At 43.7% G+C, this 9,148-nt stretch overlaps 1 pseudogene; it reads left to right on the forward strand.

Annotated features, from left to right (window-relative positions):
• On the forward strand, window positions 1–585 carry LOC148778465 (mitochondrial import inner membrane translocase subunit Tim22 pseudogene; annotated as a pseudogene).
• The last annotated feature ends 8,563 nt before the right edge of the window (window positions 586–9,148 follow it).

The following is a 9,148-nucleotide window of genomic DNA, read 5'->3' on the forward strand; positions in this document are numbered from 1 at the left end:
ATGGCGGCGGCCGCCCCCAGTGGTGGGGCCTCCACACCTGAGGCGGTGGCTTCCGCCGAAGCTCCGCTGCAGTACAGCCTTCTTCTGCAGTACTTGGTGGGCGACAAGCGTCAGCCCCAGCTCCTGGAGCCTGGGAACCTGGGCGGGATCCTGAGTCCCGCCAAGAGTGAGGAGCAGAAGATGATCGAGAGGGCGATGGAAAGCTGTGCCTTCAAGGCTGCGCTGGCTTGCGTGGGAGGATTTGTCTTGGGAGGTGCATTTGGGGTGTTCACCGCTGGCATTGACACCAACGTGGGCTTTGACCCTAAGGATCCTTACAGCACGCCGACAGCCAGGGAAGTTCTTAAAGACATGGGCCAGAGAGGAATGTCCTATGCCAAAAATTTTGCCATTGTGGGTGCCATGTTTTCTTGCACTGAATGTTTAGTAGAATCTTACCGGGGAAAATCAGATTGGAAGAACAGTGTCATTAGTGGCTGCATCACTGGAGGAGTCATTGGTTTCAGAGCTGGCTTGAAGGCTGGGGTCATTGGCTGTGGCGGTTTTGCCGCTTTCTCCGCTGCGATTGACTATTACCTACGGTGAGAATGCTGGTGTCCGGCATGGATGGTGGCAGACCAGGATCAAGGCTGCTCTGTGAAGGGCAGTTTCTGCACGGCTCCAGGGCACTTGCTCCAGAGACTGAAGACATTTGTTTTCTCTCACATAGTTGGTGTCGCGAGGGAGCCGCCTGGCTGCAGTCGGCCACCTCTTAGCAGCCATGCTTTCTGAACCTGGACCCGAGCCAGGCCATGCGGGGTGGAGTACCATGCCAGACTCTCTCTCTTGGGCAGTCAGGGAGTCAGTGCATTGACCTGGAGGGACTGAGTTCCCCAAAGGTTCAGTCCACAGCCTCTGGTGCTGTGGGGATGGGGGTCTTTACACACACCTGGACTTTACACTTCTACCTTGTGTGTCCACGCAGTCATCCATCTCATGCGTCAGGGCAGGGCAGAGTGGAATCATGCCATCCGACCAGTTATGTAATTTTGTTTCATGTTCTGCTATCCTTGTTATATATGTATTTATATTACAGTTAAAAAAAAAAAAAGCAGACATTACTTTGCCAACAAAGGTCCATATAGTCAAAGCTATGGTTTTTCCAGTAGTCATATATGGATGTGAGAGTTGCACCATAAAGTCTGAGCACTGAAGAATCGATGCTTTTGAACTGTGGTGTTGGAGAAGACTCTTGACAAGAGTCTCTTGAACTGCAAGGAGATCAAACCAGTCCCTCTTAAAGGAAATCAATCCTGAATATTCACTGGAAGGACTGTTGCTGAAGCTGCAATACTTTGGCCAACTGATGCAAAGAGCCAACTCATTCGAAAAGACCCTGTTGCTTGCTGGGAAAGAATGAAGGCAGGAGGAAAGGAGGATGAGACAGTTGGATGGCATTGCTGACTCAATGGAATGAGTTTGAGCAAGCTCCAGGAGATGGTGAAGGACAGGGAAGCCTGACGTGCTGCAGTCCATGGGGTCGCAAAGAGTAGGGCATGACTGAATGACCACCACCAACAAAAAGACACTACGTTTGGGGCTGGTTGTTGCTGAAGAAGTAGAATGCTAACACACTAAAGTTTCATAGCCTTCATCCATACATATCTTACACTTCCCTTGCTAAGTGTTTCCTAAGATATTGTGATGATGTTTGTGGATCCTGAATAGGGTCCTTCTTGTTGAGTGTTCAGTTTGTTTTATGTGTTTGAAAGGCACACAACATCTAGCTGTGCTGGGTGAGTAACACCTAGGTCAGTTTTTACACCCAGCGTTAAAGATTTGTTTCATTTAACAGGTAAATTCAACCAATTTACATTCATCAGAGTAACTATATTATTGACCTTATCTCTTCCATTGGAGCCTATTGTTTATTTTACTTTGCCTTTTTCACTTTTTCCTATTTTATTTTGCCAACCTGATCAAGTCTCTCTTCCTCACACTGTTCATGTAGAGGTTCTGCAGTGTTTCATCATACCATTAAAGATTTAATAGTTATCTTTTTCTCCCTATGAAAGATATTTAAACCCCATCTCTCCTTCTACAAATATTTATAGAATGTTTATCATATTAGATGCTGTTGGATATGTTAAGAAAATTTTAGTACCAAAATTAAATTTTATCATTAATTTTAATAACAGCTGATTTTGTAACAAGCAAGGAAATCCAAAGATCTATAACATAAAAGCTAATAATACATTTCCTATAAGTATGGAATCCTATAAAAGAGGGCCACATTGTTTTCCCCATAACTTAGAAAGCATGTTAACGTATTCAAACTATTTCAAACTCTCTCAAATATAATATGCTATTTTTTGTGACTACCACACAGTTGCACTCATCTCACATGCTAGTAAAGTCATGCTCAAAATTCTCCAAGCCAGGTCTCAGCAATACGTGAACTGTGAACTTCCACGTGTTCAAGCTGGTTTTAGAAAAGGCAGAGGAACCAGAGATCAAATTGCCAACATCCGCTGGATCATCGAAAAAGCAAGAGAGTTCCAGAAAAAACATCTATTTCTGCTTCATTGACTATGCCAAAGCCTTTGACTGTGTGGATCACAATAAGCTGTGGAAAATTCTGAAAGAGATGGGAATACCAGACCACCTAACCTGCCTCCTGAGAAACCTGTATGCAGGTCAGGAAGCAACAGTTAGAACTGGACATGGAACAACAGACTGGTTCCAAATAGGAAAAGGAGTACGTCAAGGCTGTATATTGTCACCTGCTTATTTAACTTATATGCAGAGTACATCATGAGGAATGCTGGGCTGGAAGAAGCTCAAGCTGGAATCAAGATTGCCAGGAGAAATATCAATAACCTCAGATATGCAGATGACACCACCCTTATGGCAGAAAGGGAAGAGAAACTAAAAAGCCTCTTGATGAAAGTGAAAGAGGAGAGTGAAAAGGTTGGCTTAAAGCTCAACATTCAGAAAACGAAGATCATGGCATCTGGTCCCATCACTTCATGGGAAATAGATGGGGAAACAGTGGAAACAGTGTCAGACTTTATTTTTTTGGGCTCCAAAATCACTGCAGATGCTGATTGCAGCCATGAAATTAAAAGACACTTACTCCTTGGAAGGAAAGTTATGACCAACCTAGATAGTATATTAAAAAGCAGAGACATTCGTTTGCCACCCAAGGTCCATCTAGTCAAGGCTATGGTTTTTCCAGTGGTCATGTATGGATGTGAGAGTTGGACTCTGAAGAAAGCTGAGCACCAAAGCATTGATGCTTTTGAACTGTGGTGTTGGAGAAGACTCTTGAGAGTCCCTTGGACTGCAAGGAGATCCAACCAGTCCATTCTAAAGGAGATCAATCCTGGGTGTTCATTGGAAGGACTGATGCTAAAGCTGAAACTCCAATACTTTGGCCACCTCATGTGATGAGTTGACTCACTGGAAAAGAGTCTGATGCTAGGAAGAATTGGGGGTGGGAGGAGAATGAGATGGCTGGATGGCATCACCGACTCTGTGGACATGAGTTTGAGTGAACTCCGGGAGTTGGTGATGGACAGGGAGGCCTGGCGTGCTGTGTGATTCATGGGGTCGCAAAGAGTCAAACACGACTGAGCGACCGAACTGAACTGAACTGATGGTCTCTTTCTGAACAAACTGATTTGAAATTTGCTTTTACAATCAGTATCCTTTAATATAAGGCATATAGATCTAATTTATTTCTAATCAGCTATCTAATATTCTATAGTCTAGAAAGACCAGAAATTAATCTATGCCTTATTCATGAACATTCATGTTTATCCAGTTTTTCCAGCACTAAAACCTATGCCTTGGACCCAAAGTCAGATTCCAAAAATGTCAGAGCATTTGCAGAGCAGAGCTCCTCCACTGGATCCTAATACATGGCTTCAGGGTCATCAGAGCCAGAATACAACCTGGATGAGCTGATTGCAATTAAAACCCAGCACTACTCAAAGGATTACTTCCGAAACACCTGAGGTAGTAGCTCAGCGGGTAAGCTTAGCTTTCTCAGAAACAGGATAAGATGAGCTTGCCACTATGGAGCTCATCTAGAGGGTGAGAATTGTGAAGAGGAAAATGGAGCTCTGAGTAATCCTGACACAGAAGACGTACTCATTTATCTTAGAGATGAGTTGAGATGAGACATCTCTGTTATTAGAGCTGCTTTAGAACCATTAGCTATAGTCAAGGCAGTTAGCACAAAGATCAATAAACTCCAGTCTGATGTGACATTCCTGTCTTCCAGGGTCTCCCAAAGAACTCCTGCCATTGGTTCCTACATTACCCCAGGTGAGCTCGCCCTTAATTGCCTGTGATAACTATTCTGTTCTGTTCAGTCCCTCAGTCGTGTCCGACTCTTTGCGACCCCGTGGACTGTAGCCTACCAGGCTTCTCCATCCATGGAATTCTCCAGGCAAGAATACTGGAGTGGGTTACCATTTCCTTCTCCAGGGGATCTTCCCGACCCAGGGATCGAACCCGGGTCTCCCGCATTGGAGGCAGACGCATTAACCTCTGAGCCACCAGGGCCGCATATAACTAGGCTGTTATTCCTACTATTCCTCCTTTTTTGAGTTTTGACTGTTTTTTGAGTTGGTAATTCTGGCATGGAAATACCAGGCTTCAGTACTATTTGGGAGGCACCCCTTGATGTAGCAACTTAGCAATTCTGCATCCTGCCGTGAGAATGTTACCTGCGGTATCACCGTGGAATCTGACCACCATGACCCCATTGCAGCCACCATCAAGAGGTGTTAGGAAGTCTCCTGTACGTGTTATTTAGCTTCTGGGTTAGGGCCAGGAAAAGCAAGCAAGCAGCACACAGATCCAGATGTGTGCCTCCCAGTGTCATTCCCGATAACCCAGAAAGCTATGATTCCTGGTGGTGTCATTACAAGATAAAGACTGATCTGTGCCTCTGCTAACTAGGAATGTGACATTTGAGCCCATGCCCAATGGCCACCTCTATTGTTCATTTGAGGCCTGTTCTACTCTGCACAGCAATAGGGCTCGTCAGTGCACACTTTTGCTCAGCAGACTGCTGTTCCTGAATCAGATGAGCTGTCTCGGCCATACTCACCTGAACATCAGAGGAACCATGACTAATCCACGTCTGTGGATCATGTTACAAGGCCTGCACAAGGAATCTGACCTCAGTAAAGGCACGGTAAGAGGCAATGTAATAACGAGAATGTCAGCAGGTCAAGAACAGAAAAAGGAGAAATACTGCACAAGGCTACTAAATAGATACTATAAGAGATTTCCTTTTCAAACTTTACATGTCTTGCAATCTACTCTGTGTCCTGCTCCCTCAAGTCCTTCGCAGCCTTTATTGACCATGCTCAAGTTCTTGCAGCTTTGGTTCAACAATAACACAATCACAGATATTACCTCACGAGACTCAGCACTTGTCTTGCCCTATGTAAAGATGATCTATTCTGCCCTCAGTCTAACAACAGGTGACCTTTATTCAAGGTACAAAGCAGTGCAACTGTGATGTTTTACCAACAGAACAGGATCTTAGACAGCAAATTGCCTCCAAATAGGCAAAGGACCACACATCGGCCGGTTTGGCCAGCTATGCTCCGAGAAGCTAGGACTGGCTACTGCCCCATGTTCAACAACCATTTCACCAAACCCTATTAATGAATAAGTCTTTACTGGGAGACTTCCTCTGAGACCTTATAGCAAGCTTTCATATGCTGGACCTAAATCTGAATTCTCTGGAATGTCCTGTGCATCTCATGATGAGACCACGTACTTGAATATTTCTTCATGACACACTGGATTACTTTCACTTCCTTTCCTCAATCCACCAGCCTGGCTTTGCAGGATAGTACACATTACATTGCTTGCAACTTCACTAGGAGCCAGGGTCACACTGAGCCACTTTAAGTACTGGTACTTTTAATGTTATATGATAAAGTCTCAAAAGTGGGATTTCTGGATTAAAAGTTCTGTGTAATTTAATATATCATCATTCTGTGTGATTTAATATATCGCTGCATTGTTTCCAAAAAGCAACAATGTCTGAAAGAAACCCTTTCTGATCCCCCAGACCAGTTAATTTTCCCCATTATATGTTTATCCTGTTTTCCTGTGCCTCATATTTGTAGCACTTCTCACAATTGTAATAAAATTTTAATTCATTTTGTAATATGTCATTTTCCTGCTGGAATATAAACTACATAAGTACAGGCTTGTTTCCACTGTATCCCAATATTCCAGACACCATATTGCACATGGAAAACACTCAATTGATGTTTACTGAATAAACAAATGAAATAGCCTTTCAAATAAACCTTGAAGGGCAGGCAGAGGGAAAGGAGAAGAAGTATGTATTTGTTCATTTATGTATGTATATATGTATGCTTTGGCCATGCTGAAGCTTGTGGGATCTTAGTTTCCCAAGCGGATCAAACCCAGGCCCATGGCAATGAAAGCACAATGTCCTAACCACTGGACCACTAGGGAATTCCCAGGAAAGGAAGGGAAATTTTTTTTTTTTTTTTGGCTGTGCCACATGGCATACAGGATCCTAGTTTCCCTAGTTTCCCAAGTTTCAACCAGGGATCGAACACACACACACACCCGGTATGGGGTCTTAACCACTGGACTGCCAGGAAGTACCAGGAATATTTTAGACATGAACAAAGCTCTTAGCAAAATGTTGGAAACAGAATTGCCCATTTTATAATTTGCGTACAGAAAATAAACCAGCATGGCTACAGCAAAGAGTCTGTGGTGGGGGATTCTGGAAGATAAAGCTGCAGAGTTAGGGCACATTATGGGGAACCATGAATGTGAACATTGTCAAGCAACAGGGGCCTAGTTTGTCAGAAACAGGTAGAATGAGGAGGGGCAGAAGATATGAAAGATCTGAAGAGGAAGAAGGCCCAATGCCATGTTTTACACTGAAAGGACTAGACAGAGCAGGACAGCTCGGTATTACTTGAAATGAGTGAGCATGAGTTCAAAAGGAGACCAGTTAGTATTACTTTTTTTCTGCAGCATCATCTCTCTCACCATAGAGATTTTCAGTATTTATGTATTTATTTGATTTTCAGTATTTAAATGAATGAAAAATAAAGTGAGTTAATACTGAATTTATGTTGCATGCCCAAAAAGAAATGCTTTATGCCAGATTTTTTTGGCGGGGGGTGGGGGTGGGGTGCCTAGAGGCTTGTGGGATCTTAGTTCCCTGACCAGGAATTGAACTCAGCAGTGAATGTGACAACTCCTAAACACTGGACGGCCAGGGAATTCCCAAGGCAGATATACTTTTATTTGAACCACTTATTTCAGAGAATTAGGATTGGAGAAGGCAATGGCACCCCACTCCAGTACTCTTGCCTGGAAAATCCCATGGACGGAGGAGCTGGCAGGCTGCAGTCCATGGGGTCGCTAAGAGTCGCACACGACTGAGCGACTTCACTTTCACTTTTCAATTTCATGCACTGGAGAAGGAAATGGCAACCCACTCCAGTGTTCTTGCCTGGAGAATCCCAGGGACGGGAGAGCCTGGTGGGCTGTCGTGTATGGGGTCGCACAGAGTCAGACACGACTGAAGCGACCTAGCAGCAGCAGCAGCAGGTCCTATGTAGCGTTGCATAAAATTAACATGGATAATGAGAGAATATTATGAAATTTGTAAAATAAAAAGTTCAAACATTAATAAGTTTAATAAACAATATATAAAGTCTTTCTGGCAGAGCTTCTACTTTTTTTTTTTAACAGTAAATATGTTCTCATAGGGCTTCCCTGGTGGCTCAGAGGTTAATGCGTCTGCCTCCAATGCGGGAGACCCGGGTTCGATCTCTGGGTTGGGAAGATCCCCTGGAGAAGAAAATGGTAACCCATTACAGTATTCTTGCCTGGAGAATCCCATGGATGGAGAAGCCTGGTAGGCTACAGTCCACGGGGTCGCAGAGTCAGACACGACTGAGCGAATTTACTTACTTCAGTTCAGTCGCTCAGTCGTGTCCCACTCTTTGCGACCCCATGAATCACAGCACGCCAGGCCTCCCTCTCCATCACCAGCTCCCGGAGTTCACTCAAACTCATGTCCATAGAGTTGGTGATGCTATCCATCCATCTCATTCTCTGTCGTCCCCGTCTTCTCCCGCCCCCAATCCCTCCCAGAATCAGAGTCTTCCAGTGAGTCAACTCGTCGCATGAGGTGGCCAAACTATTCTCATAAAGACTGCTTGCTGCAACCACAGTTACGTGCTTCGTGAAATTTTAGCTAGGATACACTACTAGTCAAGATTTTTATACTTCCCTTTTTGAAGTCTATTTGGTGTTTTGGCAGAATTACCAGCCCTATGAGCCTAGCAGTGCTTGTGATCAGACTTTGGGACCAAAGGCCCCTGTAGTCGGTCGACTGCAGCACACGGGGATGGACGCTGTGTGGCAGTGTTTAAATGCTCTTCTGTAAGCTAACGCCCCAGCTCTGTGCATTGACTGCAAACGCATCCCAGCATTACATTTTTCTTTTCTATTGCTCTGTCTCATTTTGTTTAGATAAATGGTCAAAATGAACTCCATTCCTTAATAAAAGCATAAAACAATTTAATCACTGAATATGGCTGTATGTAGGTTATTACTGTGGGGAAACTTGGTTTGGCCAAAGTGTTGTTTCTGTGAAAAACTCTGACAGACCAAGGTCTTTAATGTTTCCATAACACTTAAAAAAAAAATTAAAAATGAATGAGCTACCCAGTTACCAAGATTTCACTTACATTAATGTAGCTGCACATGTGACATTTGAGTGTAAATTTATTTTTCCAAAATTTTAAAATGATGAACGTTATTTGAATTAAAGAGAACCAATCTATTGATTATTTACAACTGATAATACGATTTTATTTCATGGATTTTTTTCCTATACAGTACATAAAACAATTAATATGAAGCCACCCACAAAACACGATGGGGATGTTTTCCTCACTACCCTTCATTTTCTAAGATGATACCATTTATAGTGATTTAAATGAGACTGAGTGGCTTAAACCACAGAAATGTATTTGTTCACAGTTCTGGAGGCTAGGCGTCCGAGATCATGGTGTTAGCTGGGTTGGTTTCGTGAGACATCTCTTGCTAGCTTGCAGATGGTTGCCTTCTCACT

Source organism: Moschus berezovskii, chromosome 2, assembly GCF_049115385.1.
Source record: "Moschus berezovskii isolate FMDL1 chromosome 2, NW_MosBer_1.0, whole genome shotgun sequence".
NCBI classification, from domain to species: Eukaryota; Metazoa; Chordata; class Mammalia; order Artiodactyla; family Moschidae; genus Moschus; species Moschus berezovskii.